This window comes from Coturnix japonica, chromosome 6, assembly GCF_001577835.2.
Source record: "Coturnix japonica isolate 7356 chromosome 6, Coturnix japonica 2.1, whole genome shotgun sequence".
In the NCBI taxonomy this organism is placed as follows: Eukaryota; Metazoa; Chordata; class Aves; order Galliformes; family Phasianidae; genus Coturnix; species Coturnix japonica.
Window position 1 is genome coordinate 13,871,727 of NC_029521.1, and position 12,140 is coordinate 13,883,866.

Sequence of the window (12,140 nt, forward strand, 5' to 3'; positions counted from 1 at the left end):
CATATTAGGGAAGGTCTGAAGGCCCAGAGAATATGGTTTATAGGATTTGTTCTGAAAGTTTAGCGTGCTTAGCAAATTTGTAAAACAACTTCACTTGATGGCTTGTATCTTATGCAAGGCTGTAAATAAGAGGAGAGTGGTCAGAGCTCGGCTGATCCACGCAAGTACTTAAATAATATCTCATGGGAAATACAGGGAACATCAATTTAATCAGGTTCATGGATACCATCTATTCTGATGAGTGACTGCTTGGAGAAGGTGTTAAGATGTGTGAAGATCATGGTATTGTACTATTCTTTTGCTGTTTCAATTGACACCCCTGAAATGTCAGGTACTGGTGTAGTGGTGCAGGATGAGGAAGCATTATTGCTGTAATTGTAGCATTCTTTCCGTGTGTAAAGAAATTCTATGATAAGTTTGGCACAACCTGAGCAGTCATGCTCTGTTCTTAACTAGATTACCACTGCATCTTCCTTTCCTTTCCAAGGGATATTCAGCTGTGAAATGTATCTGCCCCCGCATTTTCATAGAATCCTAATGAATAGAAACACCTTCAGTGTTGTCATGGTTAATCTGCTATGAATTTTTAATAGTATATCAGGATCTTTCTACATTTTCTTTAATTTTTCTTTCTCAGGGTTATTTTCTGTATCACAAAGACTGAGGCTGTTGCATATTCAGGTTGTTTTATGAATTAAAAGCCAAAAAGGCAAACAAAAGAAAAAAAGAAATAGCTGCTTAAGAATGGCTGCATCTACTCTGCCAGGTGATGGTGCCATTACTGTGCTCCTCTGCAGTGGAAGTGTAATGTTCACTTTGCAAAATGTAGGCAGTTGTCAGCTCTGGGGTTGATGCTGGCAGCCTGGACCTTCAAAGGTGAGAAATAGGGTCTCTAAAGGGAAGCAGATCTTTAGGAATGTGAGAAGTAAACATTGAATAGGTCTCGTGTATATTTACATTAGAAATACCTACACGAACACTTAATTGATCTCACCTGGGAACTTAGATCAGTCTGTCATTCACTTTGGAGCACAGGGCAAACCCAGGTCTGTAGCAGCTAGCTCAGGGTCTGCTTGCATCTTGCCCTGCATTGTGCTAAGTGATGTTCCTAGAAGTTTTTAAAGCTGAAATCTAAAATTTCTGTTTACTGTATGAGATACAGTAGCTCAGATTTTACAGAAAAACACAGCTGTCATAAGAAGTGCAGTCAAAACACAAGAGTTGTCATGACTGTGCCTTCTGTATTGAATTAACATCTGACTTGCAGCTTCTTAGTGTCCTCCGACTTCACAGGGAAGAACGTCCACCCCCAGGAGACGGGATCAAATTATGTGTTGTGCCCACTGCAGTGTAAACTGTGAAAAGAGTTGGACCCAAGGGAAGCTACTGCTCAGACTCTCACATTGCTTTTTCATGGAGCTCAATGCACTCTTCTCGTGTTTCTCAGGTCACGCCAAAGCAAGGCACATTCTCCTGGCATCAGAAGAAAAGGGCAGAACTTCCTGTTATACGCTCATGGAAGACAGATGGGAAAACAACCTCTTCTGTGAATGTTAACTCTTTTCTTAAGCTTATGCAGTTACTCAACATATTAGACTTCCATGCCAAGAGACTAAAGAAAACTTCTTATTTCATTCATGTTTGCCTTTCTGAAAGCAGTGCTTGACACCTGGCAGGATGCAGCAGCAATCTGAGGTGCTTTCTGCTCATGAGGAATGATGGAGCCCACTGGGGGTTCCTAGCCCAGCTCAGCCATGGCAGCACAATGGATCAGTGATCAAAGGGAACCAGTGGCTTCTTAGAAACGTCACCAAGTATTCTGACAATCATTCTCATTGGCAGCATTTCAGCTTCTTGTTTTGACACTCCCCTCTCTTGTCCTTTGATATTAGAGGTCTTCATGTTAAAATAGGATCGGTGTTTTTCGAGTGATAATGCCTGCAGGATGGTGTTGAAGTTGTGCACTGTTTCTGGCCCTGCCCCTTCAGATGTTCTTGAATCATCATTTGGCTTGGCCCTACCCCAGGTTAAGGGATTTCTAATCCATTCTGGATCTTTATAGCTTTACCTTCACCATGTCAGTAACTCACTGTTTTTGTTCTGGAAAGTTGTTTTTTCTATTTATTTTAGTTGAAAGCTGGGATTCTCGTCTGTCTTCTGTTTCCATCAGGTGAAGCTTTATGAGACATCACACACTGTAGGAGTTGACAGTTCTAGATGCGCAGTGCTCAGGGGTGTATCATATTAGGAGATGACACCTTATCCTGTCCGCTTTCTTGACCAGGAGATTTGAAAAGGTTTAGAGCAGCTCCATAATTGCTTTTGGGCAGTTCTGGACACATTCAAGCTTAACAGATTCCCAAGGAGAATCTTTGGTTAAAGACTGAATGTCAGAGCTATGTGAGAAGACTTAAGTGTTTTTTACAGTGACTATTCAGAAAAATTTCTGTTATTAAAACAGGGGAAGTTAAAAATCTGGGTTCATGTTTTAGTACTGGGGCTTTGTTGAAGACAGGCTGGATTTTAACGTCACTTTGAGATATTAGTCTCCATCAAAGGCTTTGCGCATTATGGTGGTCTGAGCACAGAGACCAAAGATGGAATTTCTTGGTCCTCATCTTCATTTGCAGTAGCAGATTGAGTCATAGCTGGGGCAGGCTCTAGGGGGAGGAAGATTCTTGATTTTAAGTAAGCAGTTTGCTGCAGCGCTTGATATCTTTCCAGATCACAGGAGTAGAAATAGCAGTTGCAGTACCAGACAGAACTGTGGGCTTTCTTCTTGGCTCTGGCACAGGCTATAATCTTTGAGAACTTAAATATCAGTGCTCCCACAGGGTCTGAACATCCATGTCACACAAAACCCTTTAAGGGCTGAACAGGAATTTTACAGCTAAGACTTGGAAAAGGCAGACCCTGCCTGCAGATGCAAGTGGAAAAACTGCAAATGGAATAGAGAACAATGCCACTGGGCTGATGATCTGTGTGACTTTTCATGTAGCTTTCCCAGCTGTAGATATTATGTTAATGCAGTTGTCTAATCTTTTTTGAAAGCTACTACAGTTACAGTACTCCCTCCTTGCCTGTGGTCATAAATTTTTCTGAGTGATATGATGCTTTTTTATTATTACTGTAAAAGAATATCTGTTACATTTACTGCCTTTTTATAGCAATGAAACCAGATAAATCGGCACATCCCAATCTTGCTTCACAATTATTAATTCATTGGTTCACTTGTAGCCTGCAATCAATTAGCTTTTCTTCTTTGCTTCCATCTTTTCCCAGCTAAATATTCCTCTAATCTTTTCCTGTAACTTCTTCAATGTACATTTGCCTCTTGAGCATTGATTTGACTCATCTATCTAATCTTTTGAAGTTCCTCAGTATTATTTCATTATACATTTGTTAGTGAGTCAGATTTTTTGGCTGGTAGCTCCAAAAGTCTGCCTGTTCCTCCTGCTGCTTTCAACTGGAGCACTGCCAATCTCAGTCCAGGTAAGGATGCAATCCCCATCTCTTCAACATGTTCCTTGTAGCTACTCCAACCTTTGCTGTAGTGAACCTGATCTTCCTTTTCTCACTGCTTGTGCTTGAGTCAAGCAGGAATTATCTTAAGGGCATGTTTGTGGGGCAACAGGGAGCTCCATAGTGCAGCAGTAATCACAGCATCACTGAGACTGCTTCATTATCCCCTGCAGTATGTTGGAGCTGCAGCTCAGCATGCTCTGGCCAAACAGTGGTCCTCTGAGAGCTGCTCTGCAGACTGCTTTAAGACTCCTTGAAAGGCCTTCTCATCAGGAAGTGTTTCTTTGTGAGTTTTTATCACCCATTCTGAGGATGCCTTACTGTCAGTGTAACTGCACTCACCTGGTGTAACCTTGCGAGCCACTTAGTCACTTGCAGCGTACAAGCGTAAGGTGCAGAGCTGGCTGGGAATCTCTTGAGAATTTTTTTTTTTTTTGTATGATTACAATCAATTTTCTCCTGTTCTGTCTAAAAACATCTAAACTACACGGGGTTTAAAGAAATATGAAACGTGAACCTTTTCCTTAGAGCAGGAAAGATTTTTTGCTTCCTGTAGTCCTGATGTAGACTCTTAGCATTTACTTTTTGCAAGGAATAGATCATATTTCTCAGGGACTGAGTCTAATTAGGAGAAAAACAAACTGAAAAATAACCCTAAGGAAAATATACAAGCAGAGGTACATAAGAGTGTGTGAGCACATGCCCAGGTGGGATGGAAGCAAGGAGTGAGACTTACTGTCAAAAGATATGCTTGCAATTTCATCGCAACGTGGAACTTGTGTACAGAGGAAGCATAGGAGCATTTTCTATCAGTTACGCAGCTCATGCACAGTATATCTGAGCTATATTTCTGAGTCACCCGATGGAGTGCACTGTCTCTTTTCCCGTCCCCATGTGTCCATCATTTCAGACTCTCTAATCACTGGAAGCATGCTATTGATTTTGAGATGTGTCCTCACTTTGCTGTATATTTCATGCAGCAAACTCATGCAGCCAGAAAAAACAAACAAAATAAACCCAACCAAAAATGATTTCAGGACACCTTCAGTCTACCTTTAAGGAAAAGAAGGATGCCTACAAACCATTGCAATGTATTTACAATCCTCTGGGAATACTGGAGCTGAAAGAGAATCATCACTACTATAGTGGGTATTGATCTCTTCAGAGCAGGTCCTTGCCTTCCTGGGAGAATTCAGCGACTTCACACCAAAATACAGTGAGTGAAGGGTGTGTAGGGTATCTTATCTCTTGGTATATGCACAGCAGCACCAAATTATAACAGTTATGTCAGTCTAGTGTATTGTGATTTCATTTGCAGGCAATGCAGTTACTGAATTAGATCCGACAGATTCTGTGCTGGCAACTGTACATCTGCCTGCCATGCCCCATTGCTCCAGCAATCCACAGCAGAGCCCTCCTGTGTCATTCCACAGCTCTATTTCTTATTCCATCTGTTTGTCATTCCATAGTTTCTTGAATCACGGAGAGTCTGCTATTGCTTCTGAGATGTGTCATAAGCTTGTCGCGAACGTTTTCTTTCCTTTAATAGCTCCCTTAGCCAGGCAGTGCAGTTGGAAGATACAGTAAGAGGAACTGACAACTTATTCCAGCTGTTGTGCTGAAGCAAATGCCAGTAGCTCTCCTGCGTGTCTCCCTGCTCTCGATCCACATTGATTTTCTGTTATTCTTGGCAGAAATACTGAGGCCTATTATTACAGCCACTTAAAATTAAGGGGGCCTCTTCTCCTGAAGTGTTAGAACAAGAGAGGTTTTACCATTATGGGGATGAGGAAAATAAGTGCTTGTACTTTAAAGGACTACTGATGTAAAAGCGGAGGCCAAAAACCTTATTCCTGTTCTGAGTTTTGTATGCTTCATCCTTTCTGTGCTTGTTGAGGTAAAATTCATTGCCATCGGTGTTAGCTATGAAGAATTATATTCACTGTGAAGTTAACTCATGTGGATGGATTTAAAGCAATTTTATGTCTCACAGCCTTTTTGAACCAAGAGTGGTGAGCATGACCTTAGGGAGATTTTCTTCGTTTTTCTTCTTTTTTTCCCCCCCTCCCCTCCCCTCCCTGGTATGAGGGGCAATTATTTCCTCCTAGAGAAGCGCAATCAATGCCGTGCTCAGAAGCCAAGTCATGATGTGTTCGACCCTTTGCCTTGGTCACCAACCCACATTTCATTCAAACACTTTGGTAAATGGTGGCACTTTTTGTGTCTTTGAGATATTTATATAACGGACGGGAAGATTAGTACTGGAGGTATCTCCTACTATTTTGGGGCCTGGGCTGCCTGCCAGCTTCTTGAGAAGCAAGTGTTTAGTTTGAGTATGAAGAGAGTGACTCATTCTCCTCCTTGACATGCTTTAGTATGTGTATTGAGTGGTGATTTACATGGGGGATGCACTGAGGCTCTGCTTGAGCTGACTGCACTTGGGACACTCTAATCTCACATGTGGAAAGAGGAAATGAGTTAATCTGCAGTTAAATATAGAAGTGCTGAAAGAGGTGAGGGTGGGAGGGAGTGATTCTAACCTCATGTAGGTTGGGGTCAGGCAAGAGTAGTGTCTGTATCTAAGTGGTATTACCCTGCAGTAAGTCATATGTCGCCTCTGTGGACCTGACAATATTAGTTAATGGAAAATTGAGACAAAGTGAGAATGTGCCCTAAGCTCTGGCATCGCTGCAGTATTGTTCTTTGTTTCCTGTCTGCATGATGCTGACACTCTCTCCCTTTCAAAGGAGAACCACTGGATTATGGAAATAGGCAGTTGTGCATCGCTGATAACTAAACTTGAAAGTGGATCAGTGCTGATGGACAGCCTTGGTTCTACATGATCATCCTAAAGATATAATGTGGCTTTCTTCCTTTATTTTGCAGTGTGTGGTTGGTTCTTGTCCTCAGCATTGAGCTGGGAGTGCAGGAAACTCAGGAAGCCAGGACGTAGGCACAGGAGTTTATTCTCTTGTTCTAATGTGGTTTCCTGATCAATGAAAACTTCCTTGAAAAGCACTGTTGAGTCCCATTGATATCCCCTTCTTTTCTCCCTAACAAGAGAAGAACATGTGCAGACATGTTCTTAAACTCCACATCGGACTGAAAGCTGCCACTGACCATCTGCAACCTGCATGCCTGTGCTCCTGTTGGGAAGGCTGCATTATTGGATGCCTTACTGGTACATATTAGCTGCTTCTGAGCAGTTTCTGTCTGCAAGGCCCACCTGCTGCTTTACCCAACCAGAAAGACTGTCACACCTGAGCAGAGGAGGGTCCTTTTGTGCTGGGCTGACACTGCCGACCAGAAACTGTGCTGACCACACTGCTGTGGAAGAGATGAAGTAGATGTTGCTGGCTCCCTTAGGCAGGCAAAAGCAAGCTGTCAGGCGTTGAGCTCAACAGACCTGGAAGAGGAATTTCAGCAACAGCCAAGAGGAGCTTCTACTCAGAAGACTTGAGCTCATGTGTTATGTGCTGACTGTGTTTTCTCAATACAGTTGAATCCTGAGTAGCCCGTGTAAGGAATTTCTGTTTGGAGATCACATACCATGTAGGTCATGTTTGTTGAGCAGTGGGTGAGCAAAGCCACTGGTTTATATAAACTCACTAAAATAAAAGATCCATCAGTTAGAGGAATTCAGTCTTACAATGGAGAAGAGCTAAGACAGCTTTTATAGAATGGGATCAAGCCGGGATGCATTTGATCCTCTCTTTTTGAATGCACTGGTATACTTTTACAGGGTTTGGTCTTGTATGCAGGCTCTTAGTATCACTGATCTCACTGGCGCAAAGCAGTTTCTGTAAGTTGATCAGTCCATATACACAGACTAAACACTGGCCATCTGTTTATAAGCAGTCCATATATATCACATATGAATAGTTTGCTTGATAAAATGTAGTAAATGATCATAAAGTTAAGCCATCTGCAGTGTTACTATTAACAATAACAGACTGATTCACAATATTGTTATTAATTGTAATGAGCTAAATTGTTTCTAGAATCTCATCTTTGCTGTGCTAGCTAAGAATAGTGGTGTTGTGTGTGATACTAAACTAGAATGGATATGGTGGAATGGCTCAGATAAGATGTTTTCAAAAGGTTTGTTGATATCTTTTCTAATCTGAGCCACTAGTCTTATGACTTTCAGGGTTGAAGAATATTGCTGTATGAGACCATATTGCCACATGAGACCAAGGACAAGAAACAGTTGTTTAAGACATTACTGTCATGCTCCCTGCCATGCTTATGCTTCTTGCTGGATTTGCTCACAGCTTTCCAATTTGGATAGTACATTCAAATACTCTGATAACCTCCAGCTGATGGGATGGTGACAAACAGTTTACAATTGCAGCAACCTCAGACTCTCTAGATAAACATAGGTGCCTGCTTCCAGATGTAAAAGAAATACGGACTAGAGAAAAGAGCACTGTGCCAGGAGTCAGGAACCATGGTTTCTTCCTGGCCCTGATCCTGGTATTATGTGATCCGGGGTCAAATCACTCCTCATCTATGTGTGTTTCTCCTTCATTTGTCTTTTCCATTTAGATTCCTTGGAAAATGGACTCCCTGTTTTTACGTGGGTAGCAGCAAAATAATAATATTGTTATCCTGCTAATCTTAACAATGTTAAGCGTCTCTTTTTCTAAATGGCTGCAGAACTGACCTTCAGATCTGAGTCCTGTTTAGTGTTTTTGTTTTTTTCTTCCCAACTCTTTGCTTTTCCACAGCAAAGCTGGTCCCACACTGGTATATTTGATTATGTTTTCATTGCCATTGTACTTGCTTTGATTTTGCAGCTCAGTGCACAATGCACAGGGCCCCGTACAAACAACGTGATGAAGTCAAGCAGGGTCAGCTCCTTTCTCTTTTCACCTTGAAAACAATATGAAACTCCCGTGTTTCTTTTGCTTAACACCTCCAGTTCTAGGGCCAGAGGCTGTGTGTGTCTGCTGCTCAGGTGTGAGATCAATTGGACAGTTTTCCGCTGCTTCTGATGGGGCTGTGGGAGCTGTGCTGTCTGCTGGGTCATTGGGTGAGATTGCACAGTGAAGTGTGCAAAAGCAATGCACAAACTACAGTGTACTGAGCAGGTGTCTATGCCTGCATTAGGTGTTGCTTGTGCTCTCAGATGTACACATAGACTTACCTTGCTGGATCATGCTTGGCCACTATCTATGAGGAAAAGTTTTTTCCTGTTTTCAGTCTCTCCTTTTTGCTTTTGGCAGAGTTGCTTTCTCCGTGGGGATGTGGTTTGAGTGAATGCGGCCTGTGTCATGCCTTTTAAAGAAGTGCCAGGTTGCTGGTTGTTGGTCACTCTAAAATGCTCTTTAATCAGATCTGGGTACCTGGACAGACTGAGGCTTGATGCATTGAAGCAATGCAAGCCACAGCTTGTCCTGTGCAACGATGACTTACTGGACAGAGGATCTGAATGCTGGGGAGCTCAAGGAATGTTTAGACCTTACCATTGCTGTTGGAATTTTATTTATTTATATTTTTTATTTATAGTTTTTCCTCAGTTTGCTTGATTTCAGCACTCACTTATTTCTTAACAGCATCTGTTCAGAGTGCTGGGGCAGGAGCACAGGTTATGTGCTCTCATGTGCTGCTAGATGAGGCCAGCTGAGCACAGGCCTGGCAAACTGTCTGGTTGCGCAGGACATGCCCAGGTTCCTTCTGCACTACTTGGTGGAACATCTTCCTGTAGAACATCCTATAACGATAGAAGCATAAAGGTTTAAAAAGACTTCTGGGATCATCTAGTCCAATTGTCATCCTACAAACTCCTTCTAGTGGTCTTTTCTGTTATAGTAGAAATCGAGCTCTAGCAGCAGATAAAATAAGAACACAGCTGAAGTCTAATAAAATCAGAATTTAAGTGTCGAAAACCTTTTCAGGAATGTCCTTCATCTCTGATGCTGCCAGATTCCTTAGTTTTGCTGCCACTGGCAGGAGGGGGAATTCTGTCACTAACAGTATTGAGTGTAAAGTTTGTTAAAGCTGAACCTTTCTGTTACTTCTGCATTGCTTTTTACCGAAAGTAGCTTCTTATGGTCCTTCAGGGACTTATTTCCAAGAGGAAAGGCTGAATGATTAGCTGTCCCTTCTGGGTAGGAATACAGCCAGCCATGGTCCGCATCTGCTTTCCCACATCCTTCTGTGCTCCCTGGCCAGGGCTTGCGTGAGAGCCTTCTCCAGAGCAAGGTCACCACCTGGGCTTCTTTCATCCATTTTTCATCCTTCCCCTTTCAACCTAGCTGTTAGTCCTTGCAATGAGCAGCATATTTTCTAGTTTTAGATGCTTTTGTTAGTGTCAGCTTCTTGTCCAGCTGCAAAACCAGGGCTTGACCTGCAACTGGAAACTTAAGATCATCTTGACACATGTTCTGGACAACCTGCTATAATATTTGTCTTCCCATAACTAGCAGATGATCCTTTCAACTGTACTATCTAACATACAAGACTATTTGTATGCTTACATCTATTCAGTTTTACCTGTTGGAGATGAGGAAACTACTAGACTGTACTAGACAGAAAACTGATTTGTTTCATCTTGTGTCTTCCAAGGACTATTTCAGATCTATTAAAAATCTACTGGTTCATTGAAGCTCATTGTTCATGATATCAGCAAGTCCTGAAAGAAAACCTGAGACTTCAAAAAACAGAAAGGAACCTGCTATTACTGGTGGTCTGTGGGCATGTTCTGAGATGGCTCACATGCAAGGTCTCTGATGTTCTCTGAGAGATTTTACCCCTGGTCATCACCTTTTCTCCATGCCATGTCTACCACCACCTGTTCAGCACACCCAACCTGTGAGACTCATTGGCTGCCCCACTGGTGTTTTACTGTGCCCTTGGAGGTTCTGGACTGACATTGCTCCTCAGAAGAGGTGACCCCACTCCTCTCAGAGCCTGAATAAAGCACAGTTGGGGATTGTTAGTCATACAGTGTAGGTGTGTAACTTGACCAGAGGAGCTGATCTCCTCTGGGTCTTTCTGATGATACTACATACATGCAAGTGTCAGAAGGGCATATTGCCCTCTAGAGAACCCCCTCTTCAACTCAGTGCAGAAGCAGCACAGGGAAGCTATCTGACTAGTTCAGCCCATCAAATGACATCTAGTTAAGCCTGATAAATGACATGATTAAACTTGAGTGGTATCAATACTTACCTTACTGATTGACCTGCATAGATGGCTTGCTAAAGCCAGGATGCTGTTAGTGTTATTGAGTGAAACAGTAAAGCTGTACAGCCATCTGTCTAATCAATGTCAAATATAACTGTTTAGATTTAATACTGGACTGGGGTTAAATAGTCACACTTAGTAACCATCAACACTCAGAGAATCTGTCCTCTGTAAATCCAGTCTCTGTGGCTGTCTAGCTGTGTTCTCTAACCAAAGAATTTGTCCAAAGAGAAACTGATGCATATCTTATGGGATCTCCTTGCATCAGGGTGTTCCTGTCTTGTGATGGTTCCTACTGCTAGCTTTCAGCCTAGGCTTTGTATCAGACAAATTTATTTATGCATTGGGGATAGCTGAATAAGATGTGCATTCACTTATTTCTCTGCATTTTGCAAACCAGTATTTCAAATTAAGCTGAAATCAGCAGTGATTTACATTAGCAAGCAGGATGTAGGTTGAGAGGAGGCGTGGGTATTTGTGCTATTCAGCTGTCCTTGCTGCTTGGGAGGGGATCTCTAGCAGAAAGATAGGAAAAGATGTGGTTCAACCTTCCCTGGAGACAACCCTAAGGCTTCTTACATAGGGGATGCTATGATGTGGATCTGCGCAGCCTGCTGTTTGTATTGACTGCTTCCTCCATGCTAAGCAAATGGAATTAGTTCTTCTACATGTAACAGTAATTCTGCGAATGGCTGATTGCTTTGGAACAGATCTGTTTGTAGATGTATTGGACAGCCAGACCAGTGGCACTCACGGTGTTTTCTCCCCATTTGCTTTTTGTAGGTATGTGCTGTGACAGAACAGTTGTATGTGAAGAAAAGCTGGAGTGGAAGTCACTGGTAGAGGATCCTGCACTTTTCAGCTGGGCCTGAAGAGTTCAGCCAGCTGACTGTGGTGAGCAACTTGCAAGAGGGGAAGGAGCATCTCATGTGGAGACCTACATGAACAGACAAAATAGTGGTTGAAAAAGGATCAAACTCTGAGTGCTGCTTTGTGGTGCCTCATGAATGCATTTGATCCTTGCTGGGCTAACAATATTTTAATTTACTTTTTTAAATCTTTGGATATGTTCCTTATTTACTGTCTGTGTTTGTGATGTCCTTTGCTGTTTGTTTTGATGATTATACCAATAAGTACTTTGTGCCTTAGTCTGTGTCAGGAACATATGGCGTAGGTTAGATTTGGGAATTGCATTGAAGGTTAGGGCTTAGGGTAAGGACCAAAGTTTAGCAATTGGCCTTAAATGGGTTATGAATCCACATTTAGTAGCAGTGCATGCCTGCAAGCTTTAGACTTAGACGTGGCTACCAGGCATTGAATTAGAGGATAGCTTTGGGTTACATCAGTAGTGGGCTGGATTATTTAATTCATCTCTAAGAGTCTACTGGGTTAGGCTTGAGAGAATATCAAGATTCATGGCTTGACCT

General features: G+C 42.3%; 1 protein-coding gene across 5 annotated transcripts in view; it reads left to right on the forward strand.

Annotated features, from left to right (window-relative positions):
• The window catches only part of SORBS1 (sorbin and SH3 domain containing 1), a 155,265-nt gene that overhangs the window by 62,522 nt on the left and 80,603 nt on the right, over window positions 1–12,140 (forward strand). For 3 of the 5 annotated variants that reach the window (XM_032445370.1, XM_032445369.1, XM_032445371.1), the window contains one exon: window positions 11,497–11,607. The exons of the other annotated variants lie outside the window; for them this stretch is intronic. The gene's annotated coding sequence lies outside the window, so the exon portion shown is untranslated. The remainder of the gene's footprint in view (window positions 1–11,496; window positions 11,608–12,140) is intronic. 5 annotated transcript variants of the gene reach the window in all.